This window comes from Hyalella azteca, unplaced genomic scaffold, assembly GCF_000764305.2.
Source record: "Hyalella azteca isolate HAZT.00-mixed unplaced genomic scaffold, Hazt_2.0.2 contig10017, whole genome shotgun sequence".
Classification (NCBI taxonomy): Eukaryota; Metazoa; Arthropoda; class Malacostraca; order Amphipoda; family Hyalellidae; genus Hyalella; species Hyalella azteca.
Genome location: NW_025940070.1, coordinates 106047 through 120785, shown reverse-complemented (window position 1 = coordinate 120785; position 14739 = coordinate 106047). Strand labels below are relative to the sequence as shown.

At 37.5% G+C, this 14739-nt stretch overlaps 1 protein-coding gene across 2 annotated transcripts in view; it reads right to left on the bottom strand.

Moving 5' to 3' along the window:
- LOC108669038 (tyrosine-protein kinase RYK) overlaps positions 1-13730 on the bottom strand; it is a 62901-nt gene extending 49171 nt beyond the window's left edge. For both annotated transcript variants that reach the window (XM_047882242.1, XM_047882243.1), the window contains exon 1: positions 13288-13730. The gene's annotated coding sequence lies outside the window, so the exon portion shown is untranslated. The remainder of the gene's footprint in view (positions 1-13287) is intronic.
- Positions 13731-14739: the final 1009 nt, after the last annotated feature.

Sequence of the window (14739 nt, the reverse complement as noted above, 5' to 3'; positions counted from 1 at the left end):
GCGCTCATCTGGTTGCAAGGCAGATGCTTGTTTGAATACAAACGGCACAAAAATTCAGGCATACGGCGAATAGCATTGCACAATAATCCATGAACTACACGCTTGCCAACGACATTCTACTTACGCAACCAACATTTGCAGCTCATTCACAATCCGCAGTTTGCAAGAAAAAAATGGGAATGACTTCACTTTTTCATGCCAACTGCCAAAAGGTGTCCAGTTTAAACCTTGGCGGGTGTTTTAACCGCGCAACACATGACCTGGTGGCGGTAAATCTTGCGGGCAAAGGCCAAAAAGCAGAAAATGTGAACAGAATATAATCTGTATGGCGGTGCATTCATAGGCGGCCACTTGTCGGAATTGTTTATGCAAATAATTTAAACCAATTAAACATAGCGAAGATACCTGTCGTTGATTTAAACTAATTTCTCAGAAAGGACTGCTACCTTAAAAAGATTTCATTTCTTTGGTGTATAGTAACGAAATTTTCCAGATTTGGTCTGTTGCTGGACGGAGATTTCAAAGCATTCCGTTGGGGTGCTCAAAGTGAACGCAGCTATACGCACTTTAAAAGCATGACGGATGCAGACGATTTCTTTGAGCTCCTAGGAGCTTGAGAAACTCCACGTTATTTGCTAAGGAAAGTAAGAAACGTTTTGGAAAACAAACGACGCTCGGGTTCTTAGTGAGATTTATCTTCAAGGGAATTTTAGACGATAGACCTAAAGCGTGCGCTACTGGAAATGCCCGCCTCGCAATCTGCGTAAGGTTCAATATGATGCATCTATCGAGATTTTCTCTACCTGAAATATTTGCTCTAATGCCTGCATTATGAATATTCTATACTTACACGTAGTATATGGTATCTGAATATTGTAGAGCTACTATATATGCTCTTGTTCAAATATAAACTGTGCATTATCCATCCCTCTTAAGAAAAATGCAGAGTATACCATGAACTTATTAATAGATTCCAAACGCATTAATTGTAAAGTAAAATCAGAAGCGCATTATATATATATACATGCTAAAGAATTATTGTTTCCTCTGATACTGAAATACCACACTTTTATAATGAAATGAACATGTAAACAGATTACTTCTCTGGCTGCAAACGAAATTCCATCAAATCTAAATCTTGACGCTCGCGTTCAAAATATCGCTGGAACAGGAAAAAAACTTGATTTTTAATTGAAATTAATTTTTCACTCGCTACCTGCTGTTCATCTGCTTTAAATTGATCTTTTTTCGACCACTGTGCTCTACATGGCACTCTAATTTGAGTATTTCACAGGAGTTTGAATCAGCGAAATGTTTTACATGCTCAAAGTTAATGAAGTTAAATGCCTGAATAGAGAGCCGCATGAGGTGAGCCTGACACCGAATCAAACTTCATTCAAACCATGCACTACAACATATTTTTTTGTGGTGAATTTTTGTGAGGCATCACTGCAAGCTGCTTTAAAATTCGGTGACTCGTGTGATAGCTTGACAAGCTATGGCAGCCACGTGAAGCGCGATTGTCAGCGGTGGTTTAAAATAATGATAGAGAGACACCCATTGAAAATTCGTGTCGATTATTTGTATATGATCATTTTTATGGAATGCAGAAAAATAGTTGAAAATGTAGGTTCTGTGATGTTGTAAAGGATAGAAATAGTTTGTTATTTCAATGTAATGCGAGGCGATAATATTTGTTCCAAAATGGTTTATTATTTTATTTGTCATTTTAGTTTAGAGTTTACCGAAGGCTAAGTGCGGAAGGAGAAGGTGATAAGATTATTCTGTCGTGGAAAGCCGAAGCGGAGGTATGTGCTGCGTTAGGATGTGGACATGTAAATATATACTTGAATAGATTGATGTGAACAAATTGTGTAAATACTTAGGTTATATATGTATGAATACTTTGATGTTTGGGTTACTATTATTTATCTGTTTTATTTGTTTCTTTTGTAGGAAAGCCTCAAATCTCAGAGTCAAGAGTTAGTCTCGAAAGCCAAGTGTTCCAAGATGAAGTGTTAAAGTGTTAATGTGCCGAGGTTATTCTTTATTATTTATTGTGTTCATTTAAAGTGTTAATAAAGTGTTTTAAAAAGTACTCGTTAATATCCAGAACCTATACGATCCTGTAGGCTAGTTGGGTGTTCTGAGAGTCCCAACAATGTCATAAAGTATATAAATTTAAAGCTGATAATAACGAAAACTTGAATTTAAATTTTATAATCAATAATATTGATATTTAAATTGGCAGAATAGAATCTAAGTTCCCTCGGGTACGGGGCACATGCCACGGCTGTCTACGCTGGCTGTAAAACGACATTTGGCTCACGAATAATTTATTTGTCACCCCAACAGCGATGGACGAGGTTATCGACGCACCTGACGCTGATTTACTGGTAAGCAGTAGCCTGAGGCAAGACCGCCGCATTATCCTCAATTGAGAAAGCGAATTTTGTATAAGGTTTAGAGTTACCATATCTTCAGTGAGCGTGACATTTAAACTTAACTCAGTGAGAATTTGTATCATTATTTAACTCAATAGTTTAGCTATTATTTTATTTACACATTCAAGTGCGTTTTTAGAACCCTGCACAGATAATTGAATTCGATGAGTAGACTTTTAGATTTGGTTTTTAAATTTCTATGTTCATGTTTTTCTCCAAAAGAATTTTAGCTCATGAATAATTATCGTAAGGTAAAAAATTAAATGAATTAAAGAAACCATAACGAAATTGTGGCTCAAGTGGTTCGGAATCGCGTATGAAAAATTCTTGGGCGTCAACGACTGAAAGCTGGGTGAGAAGAGAAACGTTTATTCATCTGGGTTGAAGCTTGGTTTGGCTTCAGAAAAAAATGCGTTTAAAATATTGGACTAGGACATGTATAATAAAATTCAATCGAAACTTTTCATGACTAATCGATCAATGATCAACTTACTGTAATCTATATATAACCATAGTTTTCATTGTAATATACCATTCCTAGCCAACTCTATATCATAAATCTATCAGAAATATTTCACTGCTAATCCCAAAATCACCGTTAGATAATTCAACGAGCATTAAATTCTTATGAATCTGTAAGCAATAGCTCTTCATTGTTTTAAAATTATAAAACTCATTAATCCATTCAATTTTATACCTACGTAATACATTCTTAAAATATCGCGTTATATATTATATCACAATAAGTAGTCTTATTTCAAGATATGCTCTAAAATTTCTTTTTGCAAATTCGGAAACTACCAAAAATAGTTTCCCTTGCATTGTAACGCAGCCTGAACTCTGTACTGCAGCCCAGGCAAGACACATGCCTGCAGCTTCCTCTCTCCGAGATAATCAAATGTGAGTATCAGACTCCGTAGATTTGCTCGCTAAAACCTCGCTATTGTACCTCACTGCCTAGACGAGGCTTGTGCGTTCATTGGCGTTGACAAGCAAGGATTGTTCGTGAGCCCCTGCTAGGGCGACCTAATGTAAACTGACTTTCATTTCAGTCGCTCGAATGGAACAGCAAATGCCGGTATTTGCGTCTGTGGAGGAGGCGAATTCGCCCATGGATGTCGTTTTTGTCTGTTTTACTCGTACTGAAATTATTTGAACTAATTTAGTAAAGTTGTTGTCAAAAGGAAATTAACTCGAGAGATATAATTTTGTTCACTGTATTTTTTTCGATTTTGAGGATCCATTTGTTGAGTGCATAAATTATTATATCGATTTTGGTCTCTTTATGATACTACAAGAAATTAGATTTTATCATAATATATCAGTTACAATAACGGTTTTTATTTATTTTCCGCAAGTTTACCTATATTCATCCTCATATTTCCCATTTCAGAAAATGGAGGTAAGTTTTTATTTAGCACAGCTAATGATTGCGGAAAAAACTAACATCAGTGCCTCCTAACGACATGAGCTCGCTTGTTTTCTTCTCTGCATTGCAGGCACAAATGGAAACACCAGCGCGGACGTTACTTTAAACGGTAAAAAAAAATTGACCAGGTCTCGAAAGATTCCTGCGGAGATCATTAAGAGGATGGCCGGGCGTTGGTTGTGCAGCCGAACATTACAGGGACGCCGTTGCCGCAAACCAACAACTGGCAAAATTCCTTTTAGTGACAATGAGATCAGAACAAATTAAACAAAACGTTCGGAGCACAATGCCGAGAGATTTCCTCTCAATTAAAGTAAGAAAACACTCTATTCTCACCCATGAAGTTGGCGAATACGACATGAGATAAAAAACTTTTTGAGGCTTTCTGCTTCTTTACAGAGTAAGTAAAACTTGATTACTGTAACTTCAATGTTTTACATAATAAATGCCTATTCTTACGGTCTCGAAATATCCTTTGGGTTTTAAATTAATTATTTTATGAGAACGCTGGATAACCCGCGTTTTGATTACATTCAGACTCGCAATAAACATTATACTTGCTAGTAAGCGTTAGTACTATAATGCACCATCACTACAATATTCCATAAACATTATACCTGCTCGTAAGAGTTAATATTACAATGTACCATCACTACAATATACCATAAACAATATACTTGCTAGTAAGCGTTGGCGGTCCATCACTACAGTGCACCACAATATTATGCTGGACAGGTAGATGAGGACAACATTTGTTTCCTCGTCACCATGAAGTGCTGCTTCGTTACGTCTGGCTCTTGTGCTGCATAATGTGCTGTATCATATGCTGTGTGATGTGCTAGTCTTTATGCTGTGTGACGTGCTGCACTTCATGTTGTATGACGTGCTGCGCTCTATGTAGTGTGACGCGCTGCGCTGTATGCTGTGCGACGTGCTGCGTTTCATGCAGTGTGATGTGCTAAGCTTTACGCTGCATGAATTGACTTACGGTTTTCTCAACCACTAAGGAGTAATTCAAATACGTAACCGTGACGAAGTTACGGAGCCCGAATTCGTAATCCTTTGAGGTTTGAGTAATTACAATTATATATGTTGGTATTGGGTACATAGAATGTTTCCATGGCTATACGTTCTATCAATTCTTGTATCACCCCGTTCATATTCTTTTCCTGCCAACATTACATCTATCTCGCGCGCTCTCTTTCTCTCTTTCTCTAAACCCAATTCATTGTAGCAGCAATCAATACAATAATATACGCTAAATTTCTCTTTGATATTTGAAACTTCGTTTACCCTCCGATCCTGGGACTTTGTGGGACTGAGTTCTCCGGTTAGTAGGGAGAGCTTATGAGGCCCATGCATTTATTCCGTGAAAAGCAAAATCAATACAATGCAGGTCAATCAGGTGAACCAAAAAGGCTTAATTATCGTCCGTTTCATAAATTATTTTTCCATTACAGAAAGGGTATAATATTCCTAGGACTAGATACAGTCTCAAGGTTTTAAAAATGTTCTCAAAAAACTTAGTTCCAGCCTTTACATTTTGGTTGTAAATAGAATTGTAAAAAGGAAGAATATGTTTGATAAATAATCATATTTTAATCGAAACCTTATTTATAAAAATATGGCTGATTTCTATGGCATTTTCAGCTTAAACATTCTCAAATATATATGCAACTCGAGCAATCTAGTGATACAAATTCTGATTCCGTTGTCTTCTCACACGCCTTTTCTCTAGAGCGAATTGTTAACTTGTTTTCCTATCGCTGACTGATCTCGGCGCCCGATCTCCTCGTTCGTGTTTATGGGACTCGATATCAGCATCAATTCAACCAATATAGTATCCCAATTCAACTGGATTTGTTCCACTGGCATGAAGAAATTCTGTACATTTCGCGATGTTTGTGACGTGAGAAAAACATTACTATGCAATTAAGTGTTATTCAGGCCTGTTATTCTGGTTTATAAGATCGAGATCAAAACTGCAGATGGCAAGGAAACGAAACACAGAGCATCAATTGACCGGAAAATGTTCACTGGAAAATTATGTATTATTTTTAAACATAAAGAATGGAGGCGAGAAGAATAATTAGATTAGCTTTAATAAAACCATAGCAACTGTTGTTTTACTTTACCGTTCTCAATTACTTTTATCGTGTTTTTCGCATGTGTTCACTGTAATTATAATATTCTGTCACGAGCATAGAAACTCTCCCCCTCTAACTAGGTAAGTCGGATCTCTCTAACAATACCTATTACAACTTGAAAGTCAAACTATGAACGGGCCACTTAAGGTTGGTCTTCTCGAATTTCAACGGCCTTTGAAAATATTGTGCTTATGCTTCAGGCACAGTTTCATATATAGGCCAGGATTCTAACTCCGGCATGTTATAAGTAACTATAGCACTACCTTCAAATTCAAAGTATCAGAAATGTATATAGTAGTGATGTATGAAAAATAGTGCGGCATGATGTCTTAAACAGCAGAGACAAAACCGTTTCCCAAGGGCCTCCAAATATTGCAAGATTTCGGCGCGGAAGCTCCAGGTGTGATTTGCAGAGCACCGCCGGACAGTTCTATGGTTTCGAGAAGCTCGATGCTGCAAAAATATGAGTCAGTTATAGCCATCCCAGGCATTACCCTAGGGCATGGGGGCGTAAAGACCAGCTTATACCCAATGTGACTGTCGGAATGGGTGGCTATGATTTTGATCGTAATCGAAAGCAGTTACTCAGGTTATTGAAATTATGAACGAAAATTATGGATCAAATTGCTGCTATCGTGAAGGAGCGCCAGGTGTTTGGAAACTACGAGGATCTTGTTTACGATATTTGAAGAAATGAATGGGTTTTATTGTGGAGCACGGGGTTTTATAAATGTACTATTGCTGTGAAATGAATGTTTTTTTAATAAAATGTGGCTTAAACGTGAAAATTTTCAAGCGAGGCTGGTAAGGCGAACTCGAAAACCGATACTTGGCTCACGCTGAAGAGCTCAATAAAGGTAGTGTTGCCGACGTTAACTTCGAAGAAGTCTATTCCAAGGTTCATTGTTAGAGACTAACGAGCTGTACCAATTTTTACTTTTATATTTTTTTGATGATAAGAACTCTTTCTCTTAAAATGGGCACTAAAACTATTCCAAGTTATAAAGTCTCAAATGTTTGAAATTATTTTTGCCGCTCTTTTGACACCACAATCAAATTTTTGAAGGACAATTAATCATGTAATAAGAGAAAAATTGTGAAATTATTAGCTGCCTTTTAGTGATCGTAATCAGTCTCTGAATCAATTAATGACTTATGAATTAGGAAACGTTCAACACACTTTCAAATAAATTTAAATTTACAGTTACAAACTGAAACTTTGTAAGAAAGGAGTCGTCATTAGGAACTCGACTTTCTCCTACTCCTTTCACATTTAACTTCTTGGACGACTATAGCAGCATCTCCGATGAAAGCCGCTGACGGTTTTCTGGATCGTTCACCCTAACAAAATTGCCGCTGATATTCATACCCTAACAAAATTTAGAGTCGCCCCAGCTTCCGGAAGTCCAAATCATCAGCTGCAGCCACTGTAAATTTTCACTGGGAAAAAGTTAAAATGTTTCTCATAGCCTGCAATCTATGACTGCTCACAGTACACTGAGTATCCTTTTATCTAAATAATACTATTCAGTGTTGCTGACTTAGACTAGCATTCTATTTGATCTGCTCTTACGTACGAAGAGCGTACGGCCTGAGATCGAGTTTATGTACTCCAAATTTCTATCCGCTTGTTGGCAGCCGCGCGAGGGCGGCAAGGCTCCCCCTGGCAATTAATTCTCCAATAAGCGCTCATGCTAATAAGCAGTGCAGTTTTTGAACACAAATTGCCTCTTTTGTGTGCAATAAGGTGGTACTAGAGAGGCAGAAAGTTCACGGGGTCGCATAAAACAGAGCAATTTATTTTTAACCACTGACGAGTCACATGAAATCCCTTGCATGACATCTAATTTTAACATTTTGACATCTAATTGCACAAGAGTCGAGGGTACGAAATTGTATACCTTATATAATATATAATCATATACGAACAATACTTTCCGGTAACATATTTGCCGATATTTCAGTTTTTTATTTTAATTTTGGGTCATTAAAATTCTTCCATGCATTTAATAAGATTTCCTCAAGAAGCTCATTGTTCGAGACATGCTCCTTTGGGTGATTAACAAAAAAATAAATAAACCCATTTTTCACAAGAAAATTTGCTCTAATCATTTATATATTATAAGATGCACAAAACAAACATATACTGTATTTGTGCAATGCTATATGGAGTAGGTACAAATTAATATTTATAGTAAAACAGACTATTCAATTAAAATTATAGTTATAGTTATAGTCTTAATGAGAAATATATATTTATATTCTTAAACCATCTAAAAACTTTTAAAAAGGCTAAGTTCATATAAAATAGATCAAATTGTCTAATACTCCTTTAGTTCAGCCAGCTCATAGAAACTCTAGCGGTGCGAGAAAATCTTTCAGTAATAGGAAGAATTGATTCCACATTCGGCTTCATTTTTATGTTATGCGACATATTATAATCTAGCACAATTTTCTGGGAATGCGAAACTCATTCCATCTTTAATGTTATTTTATCCTTATTTTTTATCTTACTCAACATGCTGACGACATTTGGTCATTGTTCTCTCCAACAATCGGTTATTATGGAGGGTCGCTCAGTAACTAATTAGGCATCGATTAGTTGGCAATTTATTGGGAAGTCATCATTAATAGATGGCCGATCAGGGAAAGGCATTGCCATTATTTTTTCGCTCTCCTCCAGTTGAGATAATGAGAATTGCATCATATACAATTGGCAGATCCTGATGACTTTTTAATGAGCCTCGCGACATAAACAAAAAAATACGATGCTATCATTTCAGGGAGGAACTTCCTGAGCCTGACGTTGTAGTGAGGCAACGAAATGGATGGATTTTAGCGTCGAAATAAATTTGGACCACATTTAAGTCTGACGGATTAATACAGCTTAAAGGGAGCCCCAGATGTATTGACGGTTTGTTTATATTTAAGATTGTTGTTGATTGTATAAATTCTAGCTTAAAAATAGTACCAATAAATATGCTTGAAGATTATGATATACTTTGTCTGAGGAAAATTCAGAGTTATTTATCTCTTCCATCGTTTCCGTTGCTAATTTTTTCGCCTTCTCCTTAATCAGCAGTAACTATTGATCACATTTTTTATAAATTTTCAAAGTTGCAAACAGTTTCACAGTAGAAAGATTACTGTTCCTGAATTGATAACAAAGCAATTCTCATAATTATTGCAAAAGATCCTAATATGTATCTTCCCGCACAGACGAATGTGAAATATGATAAAATTATAATACATAATGAAGCAAAGAAAGCTGGAGAGAACGACTCGTGGATGGTATAGCAGTGCATGTAAAGTCAGCTTGCTCTATAGTTCCGTATGAATATTGTACAATAGTTACGTTGCTTCAACCAATTATACAACCTATAGGTCTCTTCGTCGTTACAGAAAGGATGATAAATTAAATGCTCAATTTCACTAGTTGTTCTTCAATGCGCTGCGTCAGCATCTATGAGACACTCCGGCGAAGACTCATCCGGACGCCCAGAGGTGGTCGTTTTCTTCTCGCAGACGTGGCTCAAAAATCGTGGAAAACGGTGGGGCCGATTTTCGAGGGAGATTATGCAAATCGATGCTGGGATCAGGTTAAGCTCACAGCAAAAAGACTCGACCATTCGCGAGCTCGAGCGTCATGTTTTATCTGGCATACACGAGAATTTCAATAATTCTATCGCACGGGAATTATTTTAATTCTAATTTGCAGGGGATTTTTGTGGTTGTCGTACGTAAATGAACCGTACGAATGATTTCTCAACAGTGCAAGGTTTTCGTGCACTAGCTATCTTTCTACTGGACTCCAACGATTATTTTCACGACCTAGCCTATACTTGAATTCAAAGTGCTTTAAAGCGATCTTTTTAATAATACGTTTGCAGGTCAGTCTTCAAGTCATTGGTTAGCGTAATTACGGAAGCGCATTGCAAGCGTTATATTGCCATTAGTGCAACTAAGCGTTCGTTTCTAGTGGTTCCTGAGTTTACTGTGAATTCTCCACACTTTCATAACCTCAGTTCGTTAGAAGCGTTCAGAAGCGAGTCCCAGTAAACTCCTCTCGTCCGTTAGAACGAGAACGTGACCGCGGCTACTCGAGGGAGAGTGTCACTCTGACAAGCTCGCTAGCTGTGTTTTTCCTCGACGCAGAACAAGAGCCGCTGTCGCCTTTCCCACGACTGATGCAAGCCTCTTAAATCCCTTGTCATTTAATGCATTCAGTTAATCCGCAGTTGCAACGTCAACAACCAGTCGATGCTTAACCCGGCACCTCGGTTTGAATTCAAAACACGCCTGGCCGCTTAGCACTGACAAATAAAGCTGACAGGTTTTGATACTTCATAACTTACTTTAATTCAAAAATTAATACTGTCATTGAACGGCTATGGACTTGATAATATGCACTGAAAAAAATGACATAAACAACAATAAAATGTGGTCGGAAAAGATTTCCTCGCACAAAATTAGACCTAGAATAAAATTAAATTTCCTCGAAGAAAAGGAAATTTGCTTCACTATATATAAAACATATGTTTTTAATGGCATGGAAAGAATGCGGAAGAACAGTGTTACATCTAATGGCCTACATTTTTGATAACGTATGAATTTTAATGGTAAATTGATGTCTTATATTAGTATTTCGATTTCGAAACATCAGAAGAATTTGCGCTGAGCATTGTTGACCGGAAATTTGATTCATCAGAACCAAAATAAAATAATTAAATTGAAAATTCCATAAAAAAATAATCCCGCATTGTTTGGATTAATTAATCCCCCGATAATGTTTGTTCGCCTTGCTTCCCGTATTAATTTTTTCATGGATATCAATTCAATTGCTTGAAATTAGCGCGCTCAACTTAATTCTTGATATCGCGTTATGAACTTAACTTCAAAATGAACGAAGTTTTTACTATCAATTTAATTCGTCGAGAAATGAAGGGAGCTGAGATCGCATGACAAGTTTGGAGGCTCCTATATAGTGAAGTCAAATGAATCTCACTTTGAAATAATTCTCAACTGCTGAGTGGCGAGTGCATGAGTAACATCGGCTACGAAAAACAATTCGTTTATTTTAATAGCTGTTTTTTATGGTTTTGATTTTAATGCATATGTAATATAATAATAATTAAAATGATTGTACATAATAACATATATTTTTTACTTAAAATCCTTATAATCTTGCTGTATAAAGTCTCTGAATTTCCACCTAATATTCACTGGTCGCTTTTCTGATTTTATGGTTAAATTAAAATACATAATTTCTTCATTTGTGTTGGGATCGATCAAGAAATACGCGTGTACCGAATTTGAAATTGGTTTGGTTTATGATCGTTTCGAAAAACTCCTTCACTATAACCTAATGTATTTACAGCGAACAATTGCAGCTGTGAGTACGGCTGGTAGAGCTGATTTAATTGACATAGTTTTGATACAAACGAGCGCTTTAACGCGAGCACCGCCGCAGTTAAAGTGCCATTCAAGAGAACAATGTGAAACTATTTGGAAGTGACGAAAGCCAGCCATAAAACACCGAGCTCAAACTATTTGCTGCAACAAAGTTTAATAGTGTGCACATAGCGGGAAATGTTAGTCTCGAGTCAACTCGCTAATATTTCCTTGAGAATCGATACTTCGTTTTTTTAACTTAGCAACAGCCATCAAAAGAACATTTCCTTAATTAATTGTAACGTAGGTATTTTTTTAACGCTGGCACGGTTGTTCCTCTCTAACAACAGAGAAACGTTCCAATAATCACCAGCAAACGGGACGCATTCTCCCCGAAACGTAAAATTTTGATGGCGAAGAGAGTGTCGATCACTAAGTCATAAAGACGAGTTTGTTCACATTCCTCACTTGGCGCCGAGAGGCGAAGAAGCATTAAAGAGAGATATTTTGGCCACAGAGTATGGCAATGTCTGGCCCTTGATCAATTAATGGTCCATTGAAATAATTAACGCTTCAAATAAATAAGAAGTGGCAGCAAAAATAAAAGTTAAGGACTATTTGATACCCATCATTTTACATTTTATTATACAAAAATACTCGATCCTCGGCATCACTTCAATTTGTCGGCAGTATTGCGTTTTCAGCTTTACAAGAACCTCGAATGTTTCCCGTTAACTTGCACATCAAAGCATTTCATTTTTTTCCCATCGTTACCCTACAATAATTAGAGGAGGTTACAGGCTCATTACCATTGTTAAAGCAAACCGCGTTATTTCTTTAGAAAACACTGCCGTGCTAGGCATTCTGAACGAATGCAGCCTTTGTCTAAACACAGTTGAATAGTGCAACGGTACGCCTGAAATAATGCAGCTTCATAATATAAACATTCTTTCATGCGAGCAACAACATATCTGTAGAGAAGCGCTGTGTGGACATACTAAAAATGCCGAGTTGATGTTGCTGCAGCGCTCTTCTTTAACGAACATTCTTTGTACTACTAAATGACGGCGCAGTAAAATTGTTATTTAAAAAAGAATCCAATCTGTTCAATCTAAATCACATGCCTAAATAAATTAAACCTCTTATTTTTATATAATATTTATTTGCTTCTTGTAAAGAGGATGAAAAAATTATCATGAATAAATTAGCTAAATCACGACTTCCAAAGCAAGCATAAACACTTGAAGAAATCTTCTGATGAAATAAGTGACAGTCGACATGTTTTGTGCACTAAAAATTAACGAAAGTTGAGTAGTGAGTAATACATGCTAGTTAATTTATTCGCGACCCTTTGTAAATTAAAATAAAGAACACAACGCTAATTTGGCGGAGGTAAACCTCATGCAAAATGAGACAAAATAATCTATTAAATGAAATATCATATTAAACAATCATCACTAAGCAGACTTTGCGACGGCATGATGAATAAATAGAAAATGGAGCGCATGAGTGGAGCTGAGCTGGCAGAGCCGTCACTCAGCGGCGACACGAGAGGCACTCAGTGGCAGCAAACACGGACTCTTCTGCTACTCTCATTTGCTACAAGCAAGTCAAGAAAAAATCACGCGAGGGAAGGCGAGGAAACCAGGGGCAAAAAGAGTCTTGCCCTCGCACGCACTAGCCACTGTAGCAGCCGCCACCTTGTATGATTTACCTCGCTATTAAAATCACACTTCACGCAGATGACTTTGGCTGCCCAGCTGATTCATTTGCATACTCAGTCGACTCACAATACATCACTCGGAGCGGTAGTCAGTAAGCAATTCAGTACAATGTACGCCTCCACTCTTATAGCATTCGAATACAATTTACTTACCTTCAGGTGATACATCGCTCAGCTGTTGTATCTTTGTTCGAAATCATTACAAAATCACTTCACATATAACTATACGTTTTAAATTTATTTATAGCAGATAGAGCATCACTGCACTGAAGACAGTAAGCAATAGAGTGATCAGAGAAGAGGAACTACAACAATTCACATACACAGAGTTTGTCGAGGGTGGAGTCGCTCACAGCTGTGTTCAAGCACGTCCTTCTCATGCCCCTAAGTTCTATGTCAACCGATCTATGAAGTGTTTTTCCCAGCACAGAAATATGCATAAGAATATTACATAGACGTCGTCTAACGAATATTTTTAAGTAGAGGTTTCACAAGACAGAGGGAAGCGCAAAGTTTGCCAAGGGTGGAGTCAGTGTGAGGTGCAGCAAACGAGAGATCAGAAATAAGACGGAGGGGAAGAGAGGCATGACTTCACTCGAGCACTGCCAACGAGGCACTGGCAGTCTGGCACCCAAGCTTCTCAAGCTGGCACTGGCAGAGTGGCAGTGACAAAACCTGCGTTACTCCTCGCAAACGTTGCTAGCGCCTCCGTGGACGTGTGTGGACACAGCGGGGCAATTAATAATTAACATCAGAAGGCAAAAGATCACCCTGTAGCCGATCGAAATTAACTCCAATTGAATTAGGCTTTATTACTCATAACTAAACAATCTGCGGATGTTTTTATCGACAGGAATTTTTTTACGCGATTTTGTTATATACTCGCTTTTGAAGGCTTGCATCTAATTATAATCGCTGAGACTCATTGCTATATACCCACTCGGCTATTTCATTAACTAATGTAATGTAATCGTTTCGTAAAAAATTTGAATGAATAATCTAAGTACATCTTAAATCGCCACATCATAAATCAAGAAGTTATGATACGATGAAAGTTTAGTGCCCCGGAATCCTTTCGATGGCAGAACATTTTCGTTGATTCAATTAAGAGATAACAATCCGACGAGCCACCGGAGAATCAATGAAGCGTCCCGAAGATGCCCGGTTGACCAGGCGCGGTCTATAGCCGCGGTCTATTCTCGACACGAAGAATCCACCAAAAATAGGCGCCACAAATTCGTGTTCTCGTAAATTACGGCCGCTGAAGCTGCTCCTGAATTGAGTCTGTCATAAAGAGCTCTAAATCTTGGCGCTGTGTCGTATATTGTCGTAAATGACCCACGCAATCTCACAAGCTCCTGTTCCTTACGACTGCTATTTACATCGACGCTCGTTCGGGCAGTATTTTTTGGGGATTAATAGCGTTTGTTTTAGCCGCGTGATGAAACGTGGAGATTTAATTGTGTCAAGTCGGGGTACGCGTATTGATTACATTCAATCAATGATATAATGTGCCAATGCATGCATCATTTAAGAAACATGTTTAGCAGTGAATGACATTTTGAAAAGTATTGAAAATTTTCGTCTTTCATTGGCAAGGAATAA